Source organism: Phascolarctos cinereus, unplaced genomic scaffold, assembly GCF_003287225.1.
Source record: "Phascolarctos cinereus isolate Bilbo 61053 unplaced genomic scaffold, phaCin_HiC Scaffold_3;HRSCAF=262, whole genome shotgun sequence".
Lineage (NCBI taxonomy): Eukaryota > Metazoa > Chordata > Mammalia > Diprotodontia > Phascolarctidae > Phascolarctos > Phascolarctos cinereus.
Genome location: NW_027555736.1, coordinates 128,164,682 through 128,181,207, shown reverse-complemented (window position 1 = coordinate 128,181,207; position 16,526 = coordinate 128,164,682). Strand labels below are relative to the sequence as shown.

Genomic DNA, 16,526 nt, shown 5'->3' with positions numbered 1-16,526 from the left:
CCAATTGATAAATAGTCAAAGAAATTGAACAGGCTATTTTCAGAAGAAGAAATCAAAGCTAGTCATATGATAAAATGCTCTGAAACACGATTGGTTAGAGAAAGGAAAATTATAATAACTCTGAGGTATCACCTCACACCTATCAGAAATGACAAAACCTGGAGAGCATGAGAAAAAATAGGTACATTAATGAACTGTTGGTGGAGTACTAAACTGGTCCAACCATTCTGGAGAATAATCTGAAACTGTGCCCCAAAGGTTATAAAACTGTGCATACCCTTTGATCCAGGAACACTACTACTAAGTCTATACACCAAAGAGAATAATAAAGAAAAAAGAAAAGGACATATTTGTACAAAATATTTAAAGCAGCTCTTTTGTGGTGGCAAAGATTTGGAAACTGAGGGGATGCTCATCAATTGGGGAAATGGATGGACAAGTTGTGGCATACGATTGTTATGGAGTACTATTGTGCCATAAGAAATGCTGAGCAGGATACTCTCAGAAAAAAACCTGGAACATCCCCTCCAGCATTTGTCATTTTCCTTTTCTGTCATGTTAGCCAATCTGATAGATGTGAGGTGGTATTTAAGAGGTGTTTTATTTTACATTTCTCTAATCTATAGTGAGCTAGAACATGTTTTTCAGGTGACTATTGATAGCTTCAATTTCTTCTTTTGAAAACTGCCTGAATATATCCTTTCACCACTCATTAACTGGGGAATGGCTCTTATTTTTATAAATTTGGCTCACTTTCACATATATTTAAGAATGATATTTTTAAGAGAAACTTGCTATATTTTTTTTTCTTAGTTTCCTGTGTCCCTTCTAATTTTGGCTGGTTTTGTTTTGTTTGTGAAAAAGGTTTTCAATTTCTTGTAAGCAAAATTTTCCTTTTTACTTCCCATGATCCCCTCTATCTCTTGTTTTGTCATAAACTCTTCCCTTGTCCACAGGTTTGAGAGGCATATTTTTCACATGTTTTCCTAACTTGCTTATGTCACCCTTTATGTCTAAATCATTTATCCATTTTGACCTGATCTTATCTTGTTATATGCTGTGAGATGTTGGTCTACGCCTAGTTCCTTCCAAACTGCTTTCCATGTTTTCAGAAAGTTTTTTTTCTCAAATGGTGAGTTCTTACTGCAAAAGCTTGATCTTCGGTTTCATCAAAGACTAGATTACTATTATTATTTACTAGTCTGTATTGTTTACCTCCTGTATTCCAGAGATCCACCCTTCTGTTTCTTAGCCAATACCAGTCTGTTTTGATGATTACCATTTTATAATATAGTTTGAAATCTGGAACTACTAGGTTGCCTTCCTTCACATTTTTCAATTGATTCCCTTGACATGTTTTACCTTTTCTTCTTCCAGATGAATTTAGTTATTATTTTTTCTAGTTCTATAAAATCATTCTTTGGAAGTTTGGTTGGTATGGTACTGAGTAAGTAAAATAACTTAGGTAGAATTGTCATTTTTATTATATTGGCTTGGCTTACTTATGAACAATTAATATATCTCCAGTTGTTTAGATCTGTCTTTATTTGTGTGAAAAGTGTTTTGTAATTGTGTTCATATCGTCTCTGGGTTTGTCCTGGCAGGTAGGCTTCCAAGTATTTTATATTATATGCAGTTTTTTAAATGGAATTTCTCTTTCTATCTCTTGCTGCTATATTTTGTTGGTAGTATAAGAATATGCTGGGGTTTGATGGGGGTTTATTTTATTTCCTGTAACTTTAATAAAGTTGTTCATTGTTTCAGCTAATTTTTTAGTTACTTCTCTAGGGTTTTCTAAGTATGCCATCATCATATCTTCTGCAAATAGTAATACTTTTATTTCCTCAATGCTAATTTATATTCTTTCACTTTCTTTTTTTTTCCTTTTCTGGTAGAGCTAACTTTTTTTTTTACAAATACAAAACATTTATGAATTTAAAAGACAGTAATTTGAGTGCTTGAGGAAATTTCTTTCTTTTTAAAAATTTAAATCCCTTGTGATTACAATCAATTCTTTTCCTCAGGATTCTTACTCCCTTTGGACTAGAAGTGATAATGTTCCTCATGGTCTCTGATCCCTTGTGACTGAAAATGATACTGCTCTCCAGGGATCCTGCTCCCTCTTGACCAAAAGCGTTCCTCTTCATCCTTCAACTATGACCCATATGTGGGAACAAGCAATAGGTTTGCCAAATAGCCTCTGGTCTTGTTTCCAGTGCTAGCAAAGGGGTCCCCTGTAATCTTTTTCTGGCCAGTTGCCAGAGTCCTTTTACATCTCTGTCTCGAGAGCTCCCAAAGGTGCTACTGATTCTGTCAGCACCACCTGGTCCCACCACTGTTGTTTCATCTATGTGGGCTCCAGGCCAGCTTCCACCCCTGTGCACAGATCTCTTTTCCTACCTCCTAATTTGTTTTGGGCTAGAAGAATGTCTCACTCTGACCTTTTTTTTTTTTCTGGCTTTGCCACTCCAGAATTTTATTTGAGGCATTATTTTAAAGTTATTTGGAAAGGAATTTTGGAAGAGCTCACATGAGTACTTTCTCTGCTCCACCATCTTCTCATGACATAGTTTTAATGATAATGTAAAAAATGCAAAAATTAACACTTAATTTGAATTAAGCCATTTTATCTCTCCCCTGACATTCCCCACCCCCAAAAGAAAAAGTGGAAATAAATTACATGTAATCATATAATTATTCCTTAACATTTTCATAATCAAAATTTCATTATATGCATTGGAATGGAGAGGCATATAATGACTGAGTCAAATTATTAATGAGTGTTATCAGGCAATATTAAGTAATAATCAAATAATAACTAAAGTGGAACACAGATATTGAAACTTGGAGGAGGAGGAGGACCATTTGGAAAGGGGTAGTGCACCTTTAAGATGTAAATCTATTGAAATTCAACCCTAGACATTGCCAGGGTCACTCTGCTTATTACTTTATGACATTAAAGGTGCAGTAGGGGCTCACATTAATTTGCTTAATGTTTGACTAGAAATGCTTCCCATAACTATTAGAGCACACTTTAGGCTCTCTTCATTTCAGAGCTCTTGTCAATCATTTGAGAATGATATGCCCTGTGACTGGGATGAATAAACACATCATATATTAAGCAGAGCTTTGATCTAAGGAGACTGGAGAATGCCAACAACTAATTTTGAGGAAGGAGAAAAAAACAGAAACTCAAATCTGAGAATGGAAAGGTAAAACTACTGCAAAATATAGAGTCATGAGTAAAATAAGAGTCCTTAGGATTTTCTGTCGTCAGAGGTACTATTTTTAAAATAGGAGCATTTTTGTAGTTATTATTCTGAAAAAGAACGTGGATACATAGTGAAACTTGAATCTATCTCTCACAAGACTTCATGCATTGAAACTAAAAAAAACAGAAATCAGCAGAAATGTATTTTGCACATAATTTTATAACATTTGTATTTGATCATTTGAGGGCAACTCTCAAAATTAACATGATTTGAATCTGCATGTTTTGACAAATTATTTTCTAAATTGTTTGTTTTACTCCTAATTTTCCAAAATACAATCTATCAGGAAGGGCAAAAAAAAAATCTATCAGGAAAGGCAAAAAAAAAACCCACCACACTATCTAAATGCTATATAAATAAAAGTGATGATGAGGAGGAGGAAGATGATAATGATGAGGATGATGAGGATGATGGAATGGTTAAGTAACTGAATTTTTAAATTTCTAGTTGTTAAGCCAGTAAGTTGAAACACTTCTTGATAGAAACAACTTGGGGAGGATGTGTGGAGGAGCACAGACAGAGCAGTTTCAAGAAGCCAAGGTGCCTGACTTTTATGAAATTTTTACAAGCATCATTGCTGTAGCTTTGTGGTTTTTCTTTTAATGCTTGTGTTTGCAACAATGTAAGCACATGTAACTCCAGCAAACTTGAAGTTAGTTTCTAAGAGAGATCACATGATTCTGATTCAGTATTAATGATTTTGTACAATTTTAAAACTGCTCAAAGTTCTGAGAATAGCCCTGAATGATGATGGGCACATATTATTACAGGTCATATTAAACAGTTCTATCTCAAATTCTAATTATATTACTCCTCAGCCACAGTAGTAACACTTGCTGTGGTTCCTGAATGTCTAGGAATAATCTCCTGTCCTGTTCTGTCATCACAATCAAGAAAAGAACACATCTGTGTTCCCATGCTTGTAAGTAAGCCAAGGGAGTTCCATTTATTAAGAGAAAGAAACTATTAATGAGATTACGAACTAAAAATCTCAAGTTGTTCTTCTTAAGGACACAGATCTGACCCATATGAAAGAGAATGGTACACAAGAGAGACCAGTCCTTGTCCTGTATCATTGGAATTAAAGGAAAAGTAAATGGCAGTGAAGAATATAATTTGTGTTTCAACAGAAGGAATTAATAATGTATGCTGATTGATGAAAATAGTTTCATAGTAGTTTAAAAACTATCAATATAAATACTGTGGCAAATATGTTAACATTCCCATAAAGTGTAATTAACCTTAAAAAGCAGAAATGAATTAGATGGTAAACAATGCAAGAATATAGGCAGTACTATAAATTGTGAAATAGAATTGCCAAATGTACTCACTTAGCGAGCTAAGTAACTCTACAACAGGAAAGAGAAATAGAATAACAGTGAAATACATTTCTATGTAAGTTATAACCTCCTTGCCAGGGGACTAAGTCTAATTTGATCCTTTCTAATCAGCTTAAACCATTGGTGGTACATAATAACTATCAAATAACAGTACTGTTTTTCAATTTTATCTTTGTATCCTCAGTGCTTATTGAAGGGCTTTACATATAGTAGGTGCCTATTAAGTGCTTGTTGAATTGAATTAAATGAGTATTAAGTAATATCTAAATAATCCACATCTGCAAATGAACTACTATAATCTGATGATGAGATTCACATTTTTCACTAGCCCTGAATTTTAATCTTAAAGGATACTGAGCATTTACCAAAATGTAAACACCCATGTGAGTGAATATATATACACATATATGTATATGCGTGTATACACACATGTACACACATGTATGTGTGAATATTACATATATAATCTATTATCTATAACAAGTATATGAATGTGGTTATGCATGGCTATATTAAAAATCATTTGACAACATAAAGCATAAAACTTTGTAATGAATATCTGTTAGTGAAAGATTATTCTTTAGATGGCCAATAAAGTATTATCACTTTTAGGACTGGAGGTAATCGATTATATTATCTTGAAAACTAATGAAAGATCATCCTGGCAATGATAATGAATTAAAGCTGTTGACAAGGACTAGGCACCCACACACTCACTTTTCCTTTTGCTAATTCTAAGTCTTTTTCTGTATTTCCTTCTCTCAATTAGACATAGGAAAGTGTGGCCCTCCCCTTTCAGAAAGAAGCTTTTAGATTAATCATATTATCTTAAGGTTCCAAATCTCCATGCCTGCCTGACCTTTCTTCCGTTAGAATCCATTATCTTAAACTATCACAATAATCCTGGCTTTAGGGAGGGAGAGAGGAAAGCAGGAATCAAACCTAATAGATGGCAAATAAGATTAATCTATGATCTAAGTGCCGATTACACTTGGCCCTGCCCTTGAACACCCAGGTGTAACCTTGAAATTCACATCCGCTAAGTCAGTACAATTGGATTGAGGGTCCCTGAAGACCTTAAGGGGCAGCTGGCCAAACTTTACCCATTATTCCCCAGGGAGATCTGAGCTGTCTCAGCCTCAAACTCTTTTACTTGTGGAATCTGGCAGTTGTGCTTTTTAAATGTTTGTTTTGGGATGATTCACATTTTTTAGATAAAATACTTATTTGGGGCCCTCGAATTTTGTTTGTCAGAAGCAACCAGCCATGGAAAGAGTGAACTTTTACCTGGACCTCACAAGAGGAGAACAAATGACCCAGCTTCTTAAAATCTGATAGCTGTATCAAAATAAATGTAAGTCTTTGCCTTTTTCAAAACACTGACATATTTATTCCTAAAATGACATATACTTGACAATAACCAAAAGGGAAAAAAAAATCTATAACCCAGTATGTTTCTTTTGAACTTTTGAGTTGCTTATTTTTCTTTCATATAGCTTGGGGTCTTAGAAAGGACACCCCCTTGGTAAAATGGAAACGTGGTATCAGAAAGTGCCATGTCACTGATGACACAGAAGTAAATGGGGCAAAATCTTAGAAGGAAAAACAGCTTTTTGGGAACTAAAAGAACATTGTGTCAGAGAGCAAAAAGCTAAAAGGAAATCATATTATGTTGGCTGTATATGTTAGCATCCTTTGTTGGGGAGAAGAAAAAGTTAAAAAAAAGCAAAAACTGACTAGACAAAGGGGGAAAAAACCTCTGATCTCATATCAACAAGCTCCGAACAGTGAAAAAGAAGGGAAATGTGTAAAAGAATGGATAATGTTAAACAGTGGGCAGGCAATAAAAAGGAGGAGGGGAAAACTTCTGTATAAACAAAGGACGACAGGTGGTCTTCAGTGATATTTGAAATAAAACCTAGCATTGGTGAGGTGAAGGCAGACTGTAAATCTGTTTGGAGGTGGGATCCCTGATAAAAATTGCATCCTGCTGAGAAGTATCTGTAGGACACAATGAAGCTAAATCAAGAACATCACTGATGCAGAGTCAGAGAAATTCACTTTCTGCTGTTCATGTTATTCTTATTCTAGGGCTCTTAACCTGGCATCTTTCCCAAGAACAAGGTTCTTTATAAAATATGGAAGAATTTTTAAGGAAAAAGTTATTTCGAGGCAAATGATTCTCTCTGAAGTGTTGAAATAAATTTAATATGCAGAAATCCTTGTCTTTAGACAAGCCTGCATAGAAAAAGATACTACTCAGCTAATCATTTGAGATAATGTCATCAATTCATTCTAGAGAATTGATAAAAGAGCCAATAAGTGTTTAGAAAGCCAAACGGTGACAGCCCACCCACCCCACCTGTTGTCTTTTTATTTTGCTTTCAATTCCCATGACAACATGACTTGAGACATCTGTTGCTCATTTTTAGAAAATTGAATTTTGTAAAACCCTGTGTTGATACCTGGAATTCTTAAGAATGATTAGATAAGTAACTAGACAAGGTAAGTCCTTAGCCTTTTTTTCCTCTCAACAACTGTCACAGGAAGATCTAAACTTTGGAGTTTTGCATAATTCTGGTGTGATGCTGGCAGCAGCTGCTAAGGCAGAGCAGGAAAGTAATGAAGGAATTTTAGAGGACTTTGCTTTTCTCTAGTCATTTAGCTGAGTGACATTTGGACTTAATGCAAAGTCCTAGCCTGCTATCTGTCCAGAGAGGGTTAACTCGCACTCACAGCAGGCAGTCTCATGCTATTAAGTCAGGGAGAGTAATGAAATTTCATTTAATTTGTCAGGAAGAAAGTGCTAATGTTAAAAGGCATTTAATAAAAAGGGGGGAGATTCTTTGAAAGGGAGCCCTTAAGTAATTACTTCAAGTGTCTTAGGCCCCCTCACCAGAATATTTACATTAGTGTGTTACAGTGCCACAGTGCAATTAAATTAGTTCAGCATTTACATTCCATTTTTTTTTAGGAAGTGTGATTTTATTACCAATTCTTCCCCAAAATAAGAGACTTGATCTAATCAAATCAGGTGTTAGTGTTTTTTTAATGCTCTCAGTAAGAGAACTGCTGAGTTAAAGTGGTCAGTGTTGGGGGGAAGGGGAGGGCAATAATAAAGGGATAGGGGGAAGGAACTTGTACATATTTTTCTTCAGTTGGAAGAGTGCCATCTTTTATCTACTTGGGTTGACTTGGAGAACTCTGGTCAACAGCTACAGGCTGTCAGCATATTGCAATAGATTTGTCTGGTTCAAGACCAGTTCTCTTTTCAAGTCGAGTGAGGAAGGGAGTCAAGGGATGCTTAAATATAAGATGAAAGGAAGCATTTGTGAAGTCAGGCTCAGGAGGCACATCTCTCACCACTCTAGTCTTGCTGTATTACAGAATTCAGTCCCATCACTTGTAATGGCAAGGGAAGATAGTTGAGGTTTCCAGTAGGGATGGGGTGAATGAGAGTGTATGTGTGTGAGGGAAAACATATAAAAGAATTGTGCAGGGAGCCATGCATTTTTCCAAAAAGCAGGCATTAAAGGATACTTTGAAAATTGCCTGAAGAAAAATGACTAAACTGGTCACAATCTTTGACCCTTTGACTCTTTCTGGGTTTATACCCAAAGGAAATTAAACAAAAAACAAACAGAAAGGAGCAATATGTAACAATCAATAAAATTAAGACTTTATTAAGTGCCAGGCACTGTGCTAAGTGCTGTGGGTGCCCATAAAGTATCTAAGTGACACAGCAAATAGAATCTTGATATAGAGTTTGGAATACCTGAGTTCAAATTTGGCCTCAGATACTTACCAGTTATGTGATCTGGGCCAATTCACTTTACCTCTATTAGCCTCAGTTTCCTCATCTGCAAAATGGACATAAAATTAGCATGTTCCTCCCAGGGTTGTGGTGAGGATAAAGTCAAAGTTATCGTTTTTCCAGTAGCAACAAATGGCCATGAGAAGTTGCACTATAAAGAAAACTCAGCACTGCAAAATCAAAGCTTTTTTTTTAGGGGTTTTTTTTTTGGTTAATTTATTTTTCGTTTTCAACATTCAGTTCCATAACCTTTTGAGTTTTAACTTTTCTCCCCCTCCCTCCTCTCTTCCCTCCCTAAGACAGCATGCAATCTGATATAAGCTCTACATATACATTCCTATTAAGATATTTTCACATTAGTCATGTTGCAAAGAAGAATTAGAACTAATAGGAGGAAACACAAGAAAGAAGAGACAAAACAAAACAAAACAAAACAAAGGAGCAAATAGTATGCTTCAGTTTGCATTCAAACTACATTGTTCTTTGTCTGGATGTGGATAGCATTTTCTATCATGAGACTTTCGGAGATGTCTTAGATCCTTGCATTGCTGAGAAGAGCTAAGTATATCAAAGTCAGTCATTGCACAACAGGACTGTTACTGTGTACAATGTTTTCCTGGTTCTGCTCATTTCACTCATCATCAGTCCACACAAGTCCCTCCAGGTTCCTCAGAAGTCCACCTGCTCATCATTTCCCATAGCCCATTAGAATCAGTGCTTTTGAAGTGTGGTGCTAGAGAAGACTTTTGAGAATTCCTTAGACAAATGGGAGATCAAGTCAGTCAATATTTAAAGAAATTAATTCAAATTATTCATTGGAATGTCAAATACCAAAACTGAAGCTTAAATACTATGGCCACATCATGAGATGACAGGATTCAATAGGAAAGTCCCTAATATTGGAAAGATTAAAGGCAAAATGAGAAGGGAATAGTAGAAAATGAAATGGATAGATAGTGTCAGGGAAGCAGCAAACATGAGCTTGGACAGACTTATTGAAATAATGGAGGACAGAAGGGCCTGGCCTGCTATGGTCCTGTGGGTCATGAAGAGTCAGACATGACTGAACAACAACCACAAAACTATGTTAACCTCAAATCACTGTATAATGCTAGCTATTGTTTTGCCATTATTATTACTGAGAGAAGCTAAACAAATTGTGGTATAAGATGGAGTTTTAATGTGCACTAAGAAATGACGAATATGAGGAATTCAGAGGAACAAGGGATTTTATGAACTTTTGCAGAGTGAAATGAGGAGAACCAAAAGAAAAAAATATATATATCAACAGTGAAAATTAAAACGTAATTGTTTAAAAAAAACCATTAAAAGGAAGTTGAAGTTACATAGGAGAAAATGAATAATGGATGGAACACACCTACCTTCTCTTATCAGAGGAGCAGGAGACAACCAGAGGAGGATGGTGTAATACCTGGTCCGATACAGTCACTGGGTTGGTTGTTTTTGATTAACTGCTTTTTTGTTCCAAAGGGAGATTTCAGTTTTAGAATAGACTTGAAATGAGCATAATTAAAAAAAAGAAAAAGCCATAAATAAAAATCTATTCTGTCCATAAAAACAGATTCTCTTTTAAAAGAAAATAGAAGTCAGCTGATCTTTTAAGTTTAAAATAAAAACACAATCCTTTTCAGTGTTATAAAACAAAAACTTCAAACAGATTCCAAAATATCCTTGATTATTTGAACTAATGTGTGAGTATGTAAGTGTGTATGCCTGGCACATAGTAGATGTCTAACAAATGTTTATTGACTAATTGTGTGTATAATTGTTATTATGCTGCCTGTGAACTGTTACCCCATCCCTCTAATAAGAAATATTCAAATTAGCCATAGTCCCTGTTCTGTTGTATCAATGTGTTTTTAACGCATTCAGATTTTACCACAAGTTTATATTTTGATGGCACAATTTTTGCCATACCATTTTATCTGAAAAACACCATTGAGAGCAGGGAGTGGACATATAGAAAGGGGGAGTGATAAAGTGGAAAAATCATGGTAACTAGAGGAAGGAAAGACTTAATTTTGAGTTCAAATCCTGCCTTGACAATTAATTCCTAGTTCGAGGTTGGGCAAGGAACAACCTCTCTAAGTTTCAGTTTCCTTTTCTGCTAAATGAAAATATCTAAAGTTACCTACAGCATCATAAGGATAATATAAAGAGATTCAAATACCTTAAAGTACTGTATAAATCTCAGCTCTCACAAAATCATAGTACTTTATTAGGAGGTTCCTCAGTGGTCATTTCGCCCAAAGTGGTCATTTAGCCGCTGTTTAAAGACCTCCAGTGAAGGGGAATGCACATAATCCATTCTACTTTTGAATGGCTGTACTTGTTAGGAAGATTTTCATAAATCATGCTTAATTTTTTCTCCTTTCAAATCCCACCATAACTCTTGCTTCCTCCCCCTCCCAGGCTAAAAAGAACAAGTCTAAAAGCCTATCCTTCTTTTAAGTAACAGCTTTTCAAATATTTGTTTGTTTGTTTTTAACTTTTAGGCTATTGGGGTTAAGTGACTTGCCCAGGGTCACACAGCTAGTAAGTGTCAAGTGTTTGGTCTGAGGCCAGATTTGAACTCAGGTCCTTCTGACTTCAGGGCTGGTGCTCTCTCCACTGTGCCACCTAGCTTGCCCTCTGCTCTTCAAATATTTGAAGACAGCTATCGGATACCCACTAAGTCTTCTCTGGATGAAACATTTCCAGTTCTTTCAACTATCCTCATATGGGAGTAAATGGGGGACATTACAAACCTGACATTTTTGTTTATAGGTATTCTCAAAGTTATTATAATCTATTGAGGAACAGGTGATAGATAGTATTTATATTTACTATATATGCATATGTACATATAGCACATACATATACATATACATATGTGTATATATACATATATTTATGTGATAGAACACATTTGACTTCCTCTTGGTAACTTGACTTCCAAGCACCATTCTCAGTACTCATTAGCTGTGAAAGGGAGGGACAGAGAAAAGGTACAAAAGAGAAAGAAACAAAGAGAGTGACAGAGACAGACAGATTGTGCAGTTACATAGTTGATATCATCAATGAAGAAAGGCAATATGAATAAATAATATTCAAGATGGTTTTCTTTTGTTATTAGTTTGAATTTTGTGGATTATTGTCTTCCTTCAATAGACTAAGGAGCTAGATGAGAAGTTATTTCCTAGACCTAGCCCAATGAAACACTGTTAATACATGATTGATTAAATGACTAGGCTTTTTTTTTTTTACGAACAAATTAAAACTATGACGTCTCTGCAGAGCCACCAATGCAGACTGAAATCTAGCTGATCTGGTTGTTTTTGCCAGCTTGGCGATGAATACCCCTATCCTAACTACTGGTCTTGCTAAATCAATTTTGTGGGGGCTCTCATGCATCATTAAAGAAACCAAAACCATCTTACTGTTGAGAGGTGTTTTTAAAAACAGAATGATTTCACTATGAAGTTTTGGCTAAGTGGAATGCCCACTCTAATTGGAATTTCACGGAATGCTTTTTCTACATCTCAGTGATTTTTTTTCCTTTGTTTTTGGATTGCACCTGTGATTTCATTTGTGTAGGAATTCTCAGCAAGGATATACCCTCTGCCAATGCAGATCAACAGCTGCTGCATAACATAGTCTTGGATACCTCCCTGGGGCCCTGAGAGGTTAAGCCTCTGCCACACGGCCTGGGATGTGTCACGAGCTGACCTTGAACCCATATCTTATCGATCTTGAGGCTGGCACATCCATTATGCCACACTTCATCTTCCCAGCAATATTGGCATATTCAAACATCACTGGCAAGTGGACATTTTCCCACAAAGCATAACTAGACTCATCAAAGTGAAACCAATTGCACTGTTGGTCAGATCAACATATGAAACTTTATCTTAATATGCTCTTAATAGTGTTAACGGATCTTCTGAAGGGACACAGAAATGAAAGAACATTTTCCAAGCTTTCATTTGGGGATTATTTCTGTCATCCTGGATACAGCTAGGATTTCTTCTACAAACATAGAAAATGGAACTAGTGGTATACTTCAAGACAGGAAATTGAGACAAGCTCATAGGAAAAAAAAGAGCAATATTAGTAAGTAATAATAATAACTAGCATTTATAGAGTGTTTAAAGATTTGCAAAGAGCATACAAATATTATCTCATTTGATTGAACCCTGAAAAGGCAGGTTGTATACATGAAGAAACTGAGGCAGGCATAAGTCATGTAACTTGCCCAGAATCATACATCTAGTAGATGTCTGGGGAAGGATTTGAACTCAAAACTTCCTGACTTCATGTTCATTGCTCTATTCACTGCTCCATCTAGCTGCCTAATCAACATTTATCAGTTTAAAAATCTAACTATTTCAATAGCTCAATACCACATAAGCCTCTTAAAATAACAACACACAAGGAATTATTAAAAGTTAACTGTATGCTAAGCATTCAGGATACACTCCAGGCTTCTGATTATAGTAAATATACTCAGATCTCTATAGAAAAAGGTTCCTATGGAAAAGAGGAAAAAAAATAAAAGGACAAAATGTATTAAATATAAATTAAATCCTTCATCAGACTTCCCTTCTACCTTGACTACCTTATGTTATACTTCCCGCCCAGTTGTACTCTTGGACTTCTCCATCATGTCCCACCTGGGAACTTCTTTATCCTGAAAAAAATGATATGAGCCCTGAAACTCACACTTCATCAATATTCTCTAATCTTGAGGCGCCAATGATTGTTAGGCAGAGCAGAGATCTCTCAGAACCCCCATTTAAGGAGGGCACCCAGGTCAGTCTTCTCTTTATTTCCTACCCAGCTGTACCCCTTTGGACTTCTCCATTACGCCCCTCCATTGGGTATGTTCCTTCTTTTCCTTCCTTCCCTTTTCAGCTTCCTTTTGTGTGTTATCCTCCCTTATTAGATTGTAAATTCTTTGAGAGCAGGGATTTTCTTTTTGGCATTTGTATGCCTGGGGCTTAGCACAATATCTGGCACTTAGTAGGAGCTTAAAAAATGTTAGCTTATTGACTGCCCTTCAAAAACTGTCTTAGGGACCAGGAATTCTAAGATATTTTACAAATAAGACTTGAGATTCTGGTTAAAATCATAGGATTTGCTAATTTTTTGAAATTTTTAGAATTTGTAACCTCTGGGATATGTACATGTTTTTATTAGTAATGTTATTTCATTAAATCTCTCAACTTGGATTTTTGTCATTAAGTTTAATGTGACATTGTTACTACTCCAACACCCTACCCCCTTGACAATTATGAGAAATAATTCAGCAAATCAACTCTGAATTACTTCTTTACATGAAGTTTAGAAATTCTTATACAGTAGGTTTATACTATTGGACCAACGTGGAAAGTCTGGGTTTTGTTGAGCAGTTATGAATGTTAAACAGAGTTTATCTTCTATTCTCTCAAAAATTAAAAAAAAAATCAAGATACTAATGCTAGATATCTGAAGAAACCTCTATACTATCAAATAATTTAAAGATGAATTTCACATAATTACTAATAAATTTTTAGAAATACATCTCAAATGTCTTCTGAAACAAACTTATAAACATAAGGCCATAATAAATAGGAAGAAAAAAGAATCCAGGTTTGCTTGAATTGATAGCATTCTTGGTAGTAGGTAACAGAAACACCATTTCGTCCATTTGGGAGATATGGAAATCTTAGTCACCTCACTAACTTGGCTCTATGGCTAATTGGCCCATCTTAAGAAATACATTTTCCAACTGGTTGAAAAACAGATAATTCAGTTCAATTAGGCAAAAGGTTTTAAAGCACCACATAACAAAGCACTGTGCTAAGTATTGGTGATACAATGACAAAAATGAAACAAAAACTGCTCTGTAAGAGCTTCTATTCCATTGGAAGCAGTTGAAAAAGTCTATTTGATGGTCAAATCAAGAAGTCATAACTTTGCTTTCTGTAAAGACTTTTTAGAAGCAATTTGAAATACTGCTTATTCTCTTTGATTCTAAAGTCTCTTCTGAGTGGGCAGCATGGAGGATGGACAAAAAAAAAAAACAACTTAGCTTTTAGATAGCTTTTTCAAACATAGTTATGGTGTTCCAAAGCAAGACATCAAACTGCTAAAGCTTTTAGCTGCAATTAAAACAAATGATGACTTTATTTATAGCTAAATTACTGGTAGAAAAAAAACAACTAATGACCAAAAATCATGTTTGGAACACTAAAAAAAATTTCAAACAGGGGAACAGACTCAGAAGAAATGATTTGTAAGGATGTGGTTAAAACTATTTATACACTGGGTCCTATTTGTTTTACAGCCAGTGGTGCACGAACAACATGAAAGGTTATCTTTGACAAGGTTTTAGCTATTATTTTCTTCCAGTGAAATGGTATTTCTTGAGAAAAAAAGGTCTTCGGAACAAAATAACAATAAATCCTGATTTAGATACATAAACCTGCCATTGATATCACATAATATCAGTGTTCTTTCTCACTCGATACAGGCGTTTTAAAGATAAATGGTAAAACTGAACTGGAAATCCATCTGGCCAGCTGCCTGCTCTAATGAATAACCCCACTTTGGCTCCTGCAATGTAAGCAGAAAGTTCTCTCCCGGCCTCTTTCGTCTGTCATGAATCTACAAGACAGCCGACATAATATCTGGGCGACAACAGTGCGCTAACAGTGCAGTGACTTCCATTTTCTTTGCTTTCTATTGATTTTCACTTAATAACTGGCGAAATACTAAACGTCCACCCTGAGTACCTAATAAATCCTGCCTGAGCTTTTTATTGAGGAGAATTTAATAAAAAACAACCATTGCGGCTGAGGGATTTTTCTTTTGGACAGAACACGGGGGTAGGGGACAGAGGGTAGAGGTGGGGAAAGCCATTTGAATTTTTTTTTTTAAAGGGACTTTCTTCCCTTTGGAAGAGCAGCACTACATCAAGGATCCTGATGTGTTTTACCTCTGCTTATCAGAGGTGTAACTGGAGGTTCTACATACAGGCCTGCAAAAGGCATGACAGGAGATGTTTGTGTGGTCCTGACATTGAGCATCCCTGTACTCTGCGCTAACTTGCTGTTACCCTAATAATCCATTCTAATTTTTGTTCTCTTTAGAAGACTTTCCAATTGCCTTCACTAGTGACTCTCAAAAACCTATAGTAACATGCATTTTATTGGCCTATTTCACAGCTATTTTATATTTGACACTTAACATACAAGTGTGAAGATCCCATTGGACTTATTGGCTACCATAACTAAAACGAATTCTTGACATTATGCTAAGTGTTAGAATTTGTGTTCTTATTTGAGGGTGGGGGTGGTAGGGGAAAAGAGGTATTTAACAAGTTGGAATTAATCCCAATTGTTGCCTTAACACATATACTTTTGAGCAATAGCAGAAATACTGCAGACCTATTTATAGCTTAAAAAAATTAATTAAAGTAAAGTGGAAAGTATAAGGTAAGACTTCACACCATATACCCCTTTTGACTCTACAACTGTCTAGGATTACTTCCAGTACTGGTAGCATAAACTTAAGCTTTTCACCTTAATTGGCATTGACAGATCTAAACTCACTGGGTTTAATGCATAACCATTTTAGTATATGCTTCTGTAAATGTTCTCACTTCATTCACTTTACAGTAAAATAAATTATTCACACTTAACTAGTACATTAAGGTTTATGAAGTACTTCCTTGAAGTAATCCTGATAGGTAGCTAGTATAAGTATTATCAACCCCATTTTATAGTGAAAGAAACTGAGGCTCACAGAGTTTAACTGGCTTTCCTAAGATAACACAGGTAGTAAGTTGAGAAGTCAGAACTTGAATCCAACTCTACTGACTCCCAAGTCCAATGCTCTTTTCATTACAAGACAATGTGTATAATTAAGTTTTTTCAACTGTTCATAAAAGCCGAACAGTTAATACTGAATCTATTAAGCTTGTGTAGTACTGTTATAAAAACATTAAGTGCCTTAATCATAGTAAATATGATAGTGGTACTCTTGGAAAGGCAAGTTGTCCAAGACAAATGAGGAATGTCTGTGAATCAAGTATATTCCTTTATAAATTGTGGTAAC

The 16,526-nt window shown here is 35.5% G+C and overlaps 1 long non-coding RNA gene across 1 annotated transcript; it reads left to right on the top strand.

The window, feature by feature from the left end:
* The first annotated feature begins 5,782 nt into the window (after positions 1-5,782).
* Positions 5,783-15,262, top strand: LOC144456301 (uncharacterized). The gene is made up of 2 exons (XR_013485308.1): positions 5,783-5,966; positions 14,941-15,262. It is a non-coding gene; the product is annotated as an uncharacterized LOC144456301 (long non-coding RNA).
* The last annotated feature ends 1,264 nt before the right edge of the window (positions 15,263-16,526 follow it).